The sequence below is a fragment of the Hyla sarda genome, chromosome 4 (assembly GCF_029499605.1).
Source record: "Hyla sarda isolate aHylSar1 chromosome 4, aHylSar1.hap1, whole genome shotgun sequence".
NCBI lineage: Eukaryota > Metazoa > Chordata > Amphibia > Anura > Hylidae > Hyla > Hyla sarda.
The window spans coordinates 206,055,662-206,066,903 of record NC_079192.1 but is presented as its reverse complement, the minus strand read 5'-3'; the positions used below and the strand labels follow the sequence as shown (position 1 = coordinate 206,066,903).

At 40.4% G+C, this 11,242-nt stretch overlaps 1 long non-coding RNA gene across 1 annotated transcript in view; it reads right to left on the bottom strand.

The window, feature by feature from the left end:
- Positions 1–533: 533 nt before the first annotated feature.
- Positions 534–11,242, bottom strand: part of LOC130368921 (uncharacterized) — a 33,285-nt gene continuing 22,576 nt past the window's right edge. The window contains exons 3-4 of the long non-coding RNA XR_008892603.1: positions 10,313–10,430; positions 534–1,306 (exon numbers count right to left, since the gene is read on the bottom strand). This is a non-coding gene — a long non-coding RNA (uncharacterized LOC130368921). The remainder of the gene's footprint in view (positions 1,307–10,312; positions 10,431–11,242) is intronic.

The following is an 11,242-nucleotide window of genomic DNA, read 5'->3' as shown; positions in this document are numbered from 1 at the left end:
CCTGTTGCTCCAGAGACTGTATTGTTTTAGATCTGCTACCTCTCGCAAAGTAAAGATAGTTATCCGTAACCTTACATCGGTGTATTCATTACCCTGTGCCTGGCCCAGGAGAAGTTATCTCAACCTTAGACCATGTAGGTTAATGGTGCCCTGGCATCACAAACCCATCTATACACCCTGCACCCACATCCATCATTAGGGCACCACATTACAGCAGGACCCATGGACCATACAAAACAATAGGCAGGATGTGTCCCTTTTTAACAATTATATATGTAGCAGGGTGGGTTTTGGGAGCGCCCCCTAGTCTCTCTGGGGTCCCTTACCCTAGCTACCTCACTATGTCTGACAGGCAGATCCTGAGCCTCCGCTATCTGGGAGCTGGGGTACATGTCTGCGGCAGTGCCTCCACCCAGTGGAGCATCCGGGGTAAGGATGTGGGGTCCCACTGGGAATATACTTGGTACAATGAGACTGACACAGCCTAATGTGAACTAACTTTATATAGTAAAATAGTGTAACGCAGATAGGAATTCAATGTGGATTTTCCTCACCTACCCACTAGCACACCTGCGGCCCACCCCCTTATCTACGCCCTAATGGCCGTTGGTGCACATAGGAGTGTTGGGGCCCTTATAAGTCCTGCTCTGCAGAGTCACTGAAGCAGCCTGAGCTGTGTAATATCCACCACTGGACCTCAGAGTCTTTACTTTGAGTAAGGAGACAAATGCCCTGTAGTGGAACAGGGAAGAGGCTTTATCTTACCCTCACAACACCATTAACCAGGTCAGTCCAGCAGCAGTCTCCTCACATTGTATTCACCAGATGTCTGGACTCAATGCTTGTCTCTGCCTACAGGTCTCTCTCAGCTAGTGTAGTCCTGTGTGAATCAAGTTCTCTCAGCTTGGTGCTGTCTCTATGGTGCTGTCTCTCACAGCTAGAAGCACGTCTTTTCTCTAGCTAAGCGTGTAGTCATCTTAGCAAATCATCAGGGCACAGGACCTGTGTGATGTCACAATTATGTGACCGAAGTCTCCACCAATCAGCATTATGTCTCATGAAATGGCTGCTAATCATGTGGTCACAGCTCCAGTCTTATTAACAACATACTAGTTCATTTGTGGTCTCCATCCACCATCTACTGTGAATTTCAGATAATGCAGCCAACTCCACAGGGGTTACATATATGTTACTGATCATCACCTGTGACCTTTTTAGAGGTCATTCTACAGGGAGAGGAATGGGGATCACTGTTGTAAAGGTGGTGGATCCATAGTTAGGGTGTCTTCTTTCATTGTACTCCGGTCTGTGTTGGAAAGAAAAGCACTGATGAGAACTGACCTGTACAGAACAGGAAGTCTCTGCTTAGTTTTAGACCTATTGGCCACTAAGGTAACTAAAAAATGTCAGGATTATTGTCAAATGAACAACATAAAATTGAAACTTAGAAAAAACATCAACAAAAATTCTTAGCAATATGGTTAACATAAAAACCTGATTTAAACAGTAGGTCATTTCCTGATGATACATTCCCTTCAAGTTAGCTATGCATGTTAGAGAAAGGTCGGCAAAACACACTAATTTCAGTGGGACTGTCTGACAATCAAATATGTATGGTGGTGGTGGGGGGGGGGGGGGGGGGGGTCTTGACTCTCTCCCACAGAGATATGGGGGAGATAGGAATTAAGTATTCAGATTTTATCTGCCTGGTCCTTTTATTCTCAGTAAATTAGGCTGTCACAAAGCCATGTGGGCGTGTGTATAGGGGGAGCGTATGGCCGACAGCTATCTCACATGTATGTCCAGCATTAGTGTGAATACGTATGGCCAATTGATATGTAAATAAGACTACCAATACAGATATATCATTCCTGTTTCATCGTATATTGTGAGCTCTTGGTGCATAGATAAGTTTACAACCAGTGATCACACCCCTGCCTGTCACAACTACACATACACTTCTTGTGAACATCAGTAGCTGCAGCCACATAAAATAAGGAAAAAACCTAATGAAGAAAAGAGCTCAAGCATAGTAAAAACATATATAATAAATCTAATAAACTGCAAATATTATTTCACATTATTATTTTACATTATACATTGTAATCGCCATGGTTTCACTAAAATGAAAATCATTTTAAAGGCAATCTAAACGAGAGAAGTTTAGTTTGTTAATACTCCTTGTTTACACCTTCTCCATTAGCCTCATATTTAGGACATTCGATATCATTAAAGGGGTACTCCCGTGGAAAACTTTTTTTTTTAAATAAACTGGTACCAGAAAGTTAAACAGATTTGCAAATCACTTCTATTAAAAAAAATCTTCCAGTAATTTTTAGGGGCTGTTTACTAAAGAGAAATCCCCCCCCAAAAAATGCATTTCATCTGATGTCATGACCACAGTGCTCTCTGCTGACCTCTGCTGAGCAGCATATGTTTGCTATGCGGATTTTCTCCTGCTCTGGACAGTTCCTAAAATGGACAGCAGAGGTCAGCAGAGAGCTCTGTGGTCATGACATCAGAGGAAATGCATTTCTTTTTTGAATTTCTCTTTAGTATACAGCCCCTAAAAAGTACTGGAAGGATTAAGATTTTTTAATAGAAGTGATTTACAAATCTGTTTAACTTTCTGGCACCAAAAAAAAAAAAAGGTTTTCCATCGGAGTACCCCTTTAATAAGAACATATATAATTAATGACTATCATGATGAAGCTTTGTTACTGACTATAACGAGTATGATTTTAGGGAAAATAGAGTACATCTCTAAAAGCTTACATTTTAACAAGAACACTATCCTATTGATGCTGCAACAGCTGCAGATCCCTGCAATGATCAGTCCTCCTTGACATGGTAAGTGGGATGGCCGTGTCATTTTATTTACTGGCTGAATGAATAAATAAACCATGATGATGTCGATGTTATTCTACAAAGCCTCATCACAGAACACAGAATCATCCAAAGAGTAATTACATGTTGTTAATCCTTCTAGATTCTACTTTTTAAAGAAAGTACATTACAAGTGCTATAAACTATTTTGCTTAAACTTCGCTCATGAATCTGTCTTACAGACACAGTAAATTGTTATAGAGGAGAACACCTGCATAATATATGATGCAGTAAGCACATAGCAGTCTGTAGCCACAATACAACAAGTCTGAACAACCTTAATCTGTAATAAAGCTGAGTGAAATTATGCTTCCTTTACCAGAAACCATAGGTGCCCATTGAAATAAAAAAAAAATTTCTTATCAAAAATATATAGTTATAGAATGTAGATGGAGAACAACAGGATGACAAGCAAAATAAAATACAAAAATATTGTACTATTTGATTTTATCTAAAAGGATCTTTAGTTTTCCCTGCTTAGGCCTCATTCATATTGCTGTCAGACTCTGCAATTGGGAGTTCTGTCGGCAATTCCGTCAGAACTACGGGAGATTAACAGAGAAAAAATAGTGCATGCACCATTTATTTCTTCGCTAAACGCTAAACTACCGGATCCCCGATGGACCCCATTCAAGTGATTGAGATCTGTCGGGATCCACCAGTGTCTGTTGTCTACCGATGTGTTGCCTGTTTTTTTACATTGATTGTGCAAAAATGGGCCATAATGTGCATCAAAAACTAGGCTATATGACTTGAGCCACATTAATCATGAGTTTTAATTTCACCAATCAGGGCGGTGTCGAATATCAGGAAATGGATATGGGTTATTTTGTGGTGTCCCAGCACCAAAGCCTGTCCTGTAGGCTAAAGATTGCCCCGAGGAGAAATGAAGAAAAAAAGTGGAGAGAGGACAGCGCCTCGTGTGATAATGTAAAACAAAGGACCCCAGATGGAAACCCTGGCAGGGTAAACTCTCACCTGGTGACCCTCTTAAGGGTTATGCGTGTCTCCCCGTTTCGAGGGGTACTGATGATATCCGTCCACAGCCGAGGTGCCTTGACTGGTATCCTGTGCCGGAACCCGTATGATAATGGAAAGTGAAGGAAAGAAGGAGGCCCTTAGGTCCGGCGCTGCTCGGTCCACAAAGGTTCAGTGGAAGACGTGATGAAGGTTAAAAGTAGTTTATTTAAAATTAATAAATAAAACTAATTTCCAAATGCATGCAAGCAATTGCTTGCATGCATTTGGAAATTAGTTTTATTTATTAATTTTAAATAAACTACTTTTAACCTTCATCACGTCTTCCACTGAACCTTTGTGGACCGAGCAGCGCCGGACCTAAGAGCCTCCTTCTTTCCTTCACTTTCCAAAGATTGCCCCAGGCCTTCCTGCTGTCTCTTGGGCTCACTGCTCCATAGTCTGACCTATTGTAATGTGATTTATTGTTATGTTATGTGATGCCTTAATGATGCACTGTACCTTTAAAGGGGCACTCCGTGTAAAAAATAAAATTAATAAATAAATAAATTTTATCAACTGGTGCCAAAAAGTTAAATAGATTTGTAAATTACTTCTATTTTAAAATCTTAACCTTTCCAGTATGCTTCAGAGGAAGTTCTTTTCTTTTTTAATTTATTTTCTGTCTGACCACAGTGCTCTCTGCTGACACCTCTGTCCATGTCAGGAACTGTCCAGAGCAGGAGAGGTTTGCTATGGGGATTTGCTCCTACTCTGGACAGTTCCTGACATGGACAGAGGTGTCAGCAGAGAGCACTGTGATCAGACAGAAAAGAAATACAAAAAGAAAATAACTTTCTGTGGAGTATACAGCAGCTGATAAGTACTGGAAGGATTAAGATTTTAAAAATAAGTAATTTACAAATATGTTTAGCTTTCTAGCACCAGTTGTTTAAAAAAAAAGTTTTTCCAGTGGAGTACCCTTTAAGGGGTTGTGTCAGAGTGACCAGATGCCCCTGATGCCCCAATGGGGGACCCCAAACCTAGCCCTTATGTAGTGTAGGGGGGGAAAGAGCTGATTAGTTTTGAGGTGAGGAGAAGCCTAGAGAGACAAAAATCTCAAAATTCTACATCCACGCCAATCTCAAAACAGCCCGGTGCACAGGTTAATGTCAAAGCCTGGCGGTAAGCAAAGCTATTGGGGAAAATCACGTCTTCAGTCAAGTCAAGCCTATTCTTGTTATTAAACCACCTTTATGTCCGCTGTTTTAAAACATGTAACTACTAGCTACTAGGCTGGAAGTTACATATTTTAATACAGCGGGCATAAAGGTGGTTTAATAACAAGAATAGGGAGCTGGCACCAGGTGCAATCGTGTGCTGTAGGATATGCAAACAGATTACAAGCACTGTCCTGGGCTAAACAAGTGTCCCGGCATAGAAAGAGTGGTATTGACTCTCCAGATAAACACAACTTCAGAGCTGCTGGAATTTAAACATTCGTGTGGGGTATATTTTAAATATCATAATAATAATTATTTTAGGGGGGTTTCTAGTAAAGGGTTTTCCCCTCGAGGGGGCAACCCCTTAAAGGTTGTTAATTACAGTCAGTAATTTACACCGCAATTGAAAAAAGGCATTGCCTTGAAGGGGTACTCCGGTGTAAAACATTTTTTATAGGTCTTTTTAGGTCAACTGGCTCCAGAAAGTTCAACAGATTTGTAAATTACTTCTATTAAAACATTTCAATCCTTTCAGTACTTATTAGCAGCTGTATACTACAGAGGACATTCTTTTCTTTTTGGATTTCTTTTCTGTCTGTTCACAGTGTTCTCTGCTGACACCTCTGTCCATGTAAGGAACTGTCCAGAGCAGGAGAAAATCCCCATGGCAAACCTATGCTGCTCTGGACAGTTCATGATATTGACAGAGGTGTCAGCAGAGAGCACTGTGGTCAGATCGAAAAGGAATTAAAAAAGAAAAAAAATGTCCTCTGTAGTATACAGCTGCTAATAAGTACTGGAAGGATTAAGATTTTTTAATAGAAGTAATTTACAAATCTGTTTAACTTTCTGAAAAAAAAAATCCACCAGAGTACCCCTTTAATACCAAACAGAATGAGCAACTTTGATAAATCTGGTGCATTTTAAGTCTGAGAGTTTAAGTTTACATTGTCTAAAAGTTAGAAAGTATTAGGCCTGGGCTACGCTGCAACTTTTTGTCGGGCTACAGATTGATTTTAACTTTCGAGTGACCACTAAATTTGACTTTGTAATCCTTTCTAAGGCTGGGTTCACACCACGTTTTGTTAAATACGGCTCCCGTATACGGCTGGAAGGAGGGGGCGGGGCTTAATCGCCACCCGTATTTAATGTATGTCTATGAGCCGATCGGAGTGAACCGCAGCCTACGGTCGGCTTCGTTTTCGGCCGTATGCGGTTTCCCGACCGCAGGCAAAAACGTGGTCGACCAGGTTTTTGCCTGCGGTCGGGAAACCGCATACGGCCGAAAAAGCAGCCGACCGGAGGCTGCGGTTCACTCCGGTCGGCTCATAGACGTACATTAAATAAGGTTCCCAAATACGGCTGAGTGCGGGCGCCGCGATTAAGCCCCGCCCCCCTCCTCCCAGCCGTATACGGGAGCCGTATTTAACAAAACGTGGTGTGAACCCAGCCTTATAGATGTCAATTACTTTGTTTCTGATCTGATCCTGAATACCATTGGATTGTGGTATGACGTCTTGATGTTTTGAGAACTACTTCACTGAAATGTAGGATTTAACAGGGGCAAGTAATTACTTTCCCAAATAGGGCCATGAAGTCGGATAGCTTTTTTTTTTCCTAAATAGAGAAAATTATCACTTGAGAACTGCATTTTGTGTTTACTTGGGTTATCTTCAAGTAATATTAAAATGTGTTTGATTATCTGAAACATTTAAGAGTGACAAATGTGCAAAAATGTGCAAAAAATAAGAAATCAGAAAAGAGGCAATATACTTTTTCACAGCACTGTGTACCGTAGTGAAGTAAACAGCACACACCTATGTCTAGGAGTCCTGCCAGCTTACTAGAAAGGCAATATTTGTTTACAAAAAAAGAATAAAATCTGTCTAGAAAAGAATTGTCCCTCTGGAATAGAGAAACCACATTTATTCTAACCTTGCAAGAATATGAAATGGATAATGAAAGCTCTTTGTGATAGCACGCCAAACAAAATAGCCCCAGGCCATCTGTAATTTTCATTTTTATTTGTCAAGGGTGCAGCTAAACATAAACTTATTTTGTGGTAAAACTTGATAATGTCCATAGAAATATTCCACGCTGAGACTAAATGCATGCTGGAGACTAAGTTTTGTTAGTGATCCAAATTTCTTGTATTCAATTGCCTTTATTTCATCTCTAATATGACAATTCAACGAGTTGTCACCGCACTAAAAATGCTTACTATAGCACAAAATGCTATTATTACTGAATCATGTATTTGTAGACGTGCAGACAAACAAAAATATAGAGGCTATGGATCACACCATGTCTCAGCAGTGTTTGCTAATAATGCTCGCTCTTATTTATTCCAAGCCTTTGTGTTTCTCCAGTAAGGGATACTTTTCAAGTAGTGTTCAAAAGCAAGATTGATTATTTGACTTTGTGTTGTAACGTCCTAGTATTTTAGATAGCCGTGGTATCACCATAGCAACTGAGAGAAACTGCCTTTTATGTCGCCCCAGGACTCTGTCTGAAAAGAAAGCTGACTGAAGTCAACCACTGCTCCTGTATTTTTAAGGTAAAGGAGTAGATGCAAGTTTATCTAAATGAATTATAAATATTCTGAACCCTAACCACAATGAAATCTGTAAAATATACATGGGCCTTATGTATCTTTGGAATACAGTCCAATGAGGAGGGTGGATGGAATGGAAATTTTTTTGTGGCTTTTGCTTTATGTATAGAATGTTTTTTTTACAATGTGACATGTTTTACGCCATTTTATACTATGATAATGATATTAATATTTTAAATTTAAAAGGATATGTATATATGTATATATATATATATATATATATATATATATATATAATACAGGAATATGGGTGCACTACTGTGGTAGATGTAAACAATACATTGGCTATCCCTCAACACTGATGTTAAAATTGAGACATTCGCCAGTGTATCCTTATATGAAGGACACACCAGAGCCCGCACACCAACGCCAAGGTTTCTCAAATTGGTGCGAGACCTAACGCTAATCCTACCTGTGCTTGATAAGCAAAACAGGGGCCAGTGGGCAATTACGGCAGCATTCGGTTGACTCACAACTTCCTCCCAGATACCCTCCAGCGTGACTGAGCACACATGCAATGGGAGGAGGGAGGCAAGCTGCAAGCCCCACCTGAGTTGGCTAATATAGGTGCCTGGCCTCACAGGTGCTACCTTAATGCTGCCTTGTAGATATTCAAGGCGCATTAATTTTGGAGTTTACACACCTCCAAATATAAAATTTAAACAAACAACAAAAAACGTGGTCTCAAATGGCTGGAGGTGCTCAACCCCAAATGCGGTTGTGCATTTATACTGGGGGAGCAGATCCTGCCCTTGTAGTCCGTTGCTAAGGGCGATCCCAAGCATAAAAATGCATACAATGGAGGATGCCTGCAGCGGACTACAAGTGCCACAATAGAATCCTACACCAAATAAACGGTGTGGATGTGTAACAATTAGAATACAATACAGGAATATGGGTGCACTACTGTTTCACAGTTGCAGTGTACCGGTCAGATCCCACAAAAAAAAGTTATGTTACTTAGTACCTAATCCTGACCATCTACATCTTATGTTTATGCCTTTAACACATTTATTTTAAAAATTCCTCTTAGGGGGAAGGGGGCATGTCCCTCTTGGTTGGTGGTGGGAGGTGATTAGTGTGTCTGATGCAGCCTTGTCCATGACTCATCTCTTGTCCATGACTCATGAACAAATTGATGCTACTGCAGGGCTGTTTTTTGTCCCAGTAGGTATGGGGACACCTATTGGTGGGATTTTCCAGAGGCTGTTTTCTTTATTAAATATCCCTAAAAAAATTATACAACAATATTTCAAAAGGTCTTTAATTTTTATCATTAACAACACATAAAAAGATTTTGGATCTGACAGTGCCAATTTAAATCTCAACATTTGAATGTGTTTGTAAATACTCTACTTGTTTTTCTTTTATGGTGTATTATTCTGTGTTTAAAGAGAGATTTGAAATTGAAAGATGCAGGATTCTTGTTACCCAAGAACTGTAGAAGCTCAAATGACTAAGAAGCTCTAATAAGATTTAGGATGTTAGAACACATGAATGTATGTAGAATATAGGTAAACTGCATCTAGATAACAATTAGAATTTTATGTTCACTTTGGGTTTTAAAGGGAATTATCATGGCAACACTATTGCTTACGTAAAACATAGGTATAGGGGAGTGTTTAGGATGGACTCACTTGAGTTAAAAACACAGTAAATACAAAAGAAAGGAGAGCATTGGATTTTGCTCTGTTTTACCTAACATATGGATCCCCTCTTTTGTTTGGCTTAAAATACTGCTCTTATCTTGTTGAGTTTTCATTCCACCATATTAATGAATCAAAATGTCTATATACTTGTGTGGCAGATCATTGTCGATAGACTGCAGCCCAGATCATAGTAGAACAGACACATCTCTCTACGTCACAATCAGTGAAGAGACCTGTCAATCATTCAGCAGAAGCTCCCACCAGTGAGACGAGTCCAATACTTTGGGGAAATAGTTCATTGACCAAATGGTCTGTGAAGGGGATTTTAAGCCCTTTATGTCTCATGCCTCATGTCTCAAGTCTCCATAAATGAACATTATCACTATTACTAGATGTAGGGATTGTTGAAGGTCATCTGGTAATTTTCTGTCTGACCAGGAGGCTCATAATATGCTTTCCAGACTCTTTACTACTCGTTATAGCAGCAAGAAAAAGTAGTGTACAGGTGAGAAAACTTGAACAGGTACAACCAAACATGTTGTAAAGGTATAGACTGTATGTATCCAATCAGGTGGTATGCCAGGTGATATAAGGAGAAGAGCCCTTATGACATCTCATTTCTTTGCTGCTCGTCAGGAAAGTTAAGTCTATACCTGTTTATGCTGTGATATTTTAGGAAATTTCTTATAATATAATATATCCCCTTATTGTTTGTCTTCCCCCCTATATTACTCAACGTATTACCTATACTTATTGCTTATATTAATTCCGTTACTCACTGTATTAATTCCACCGGTTATACTTTTTCCCTTTATTATTATCCCACTCATATACCTCTCACGTTTCCTCATACAGATATATTCCATTCCGGTTACCTTTTCCCCACTGCTTTCAGCAGTCCTGTTACTCTCTCACCAGCTTCTCCCTCCGGTGCCATTACTATTCTATCTGCGCCGCTGCTGTCCTTATGCGCGTATTCTCACCTCTCGCGAGACTTCCTCCCGGCCGGTCGGCTTGAACATATCATGCGTCCTCTCCTCCGTATTGCGCCACTCAGTTCTCCTCACAGCTCCGCTGAAGCCAGGTTTACTGTCGTCGCTACTATAATACAAAAGAGTTCATTATACAGCTCTGCCATTTTCCCCTTTATCCTTTATTAATATATATATATATATATATATATATATGTAAACAAGCAAAAATAAAAATAGCCAGCACAACAACCTAATACACGGGTGCACGCTGCTGTGGCGAATACAGAGTATACAAAAAAAGAGGATTGCAGCAGCACACATTGGTCAAAAGAATTGAGGCTCTCAGCACACTTTTTTGATCAAAACTTGTCTCCCATCCACCACGGGGAGGTGGCCTCATTTAGGATGGGACACTAACACAAATTCTGAGCCTAACGCTCATATCCACTCACCTCTGCTGGGCATATAGCCTCTGACTGGGTGACATGTTGGATCCATTAACAATTTAAAACACCACCTGTGAAAAAGGGGGAGGGGTGCACAGCTAAAGAGGGTGCCATTCCCCCTGAGTTGTACAAACAAGCAAAAAGAAAAATAGCCAGCACAACAACCTAATACACGGGTGCATGCTGCTGTGGCAATTTCGCATATCCAGTCGCCTAAATGATGATGTGTTTCCCTCTTTATGCACTGAAGCTGGCACATTCCCTGAGTTTTTCCAGCAAAATGGTGCACCACCACATTATGGGTGTCAGGTCCGAGCCTTCCTAGATGAACAGTTTCCTGGAAAGTGGATTGATCGTTGTGGGCCAGTGGGCCCAATCTGACCCCCTTAGACTTTTATCTTTGGGGTCATCTGAGGGCAATTGTCTATGCTGTGAAGATACGAGATGTGCAGCACCTGAAACTACAGATACTGGAAGCCTGTGCTAGCATTTC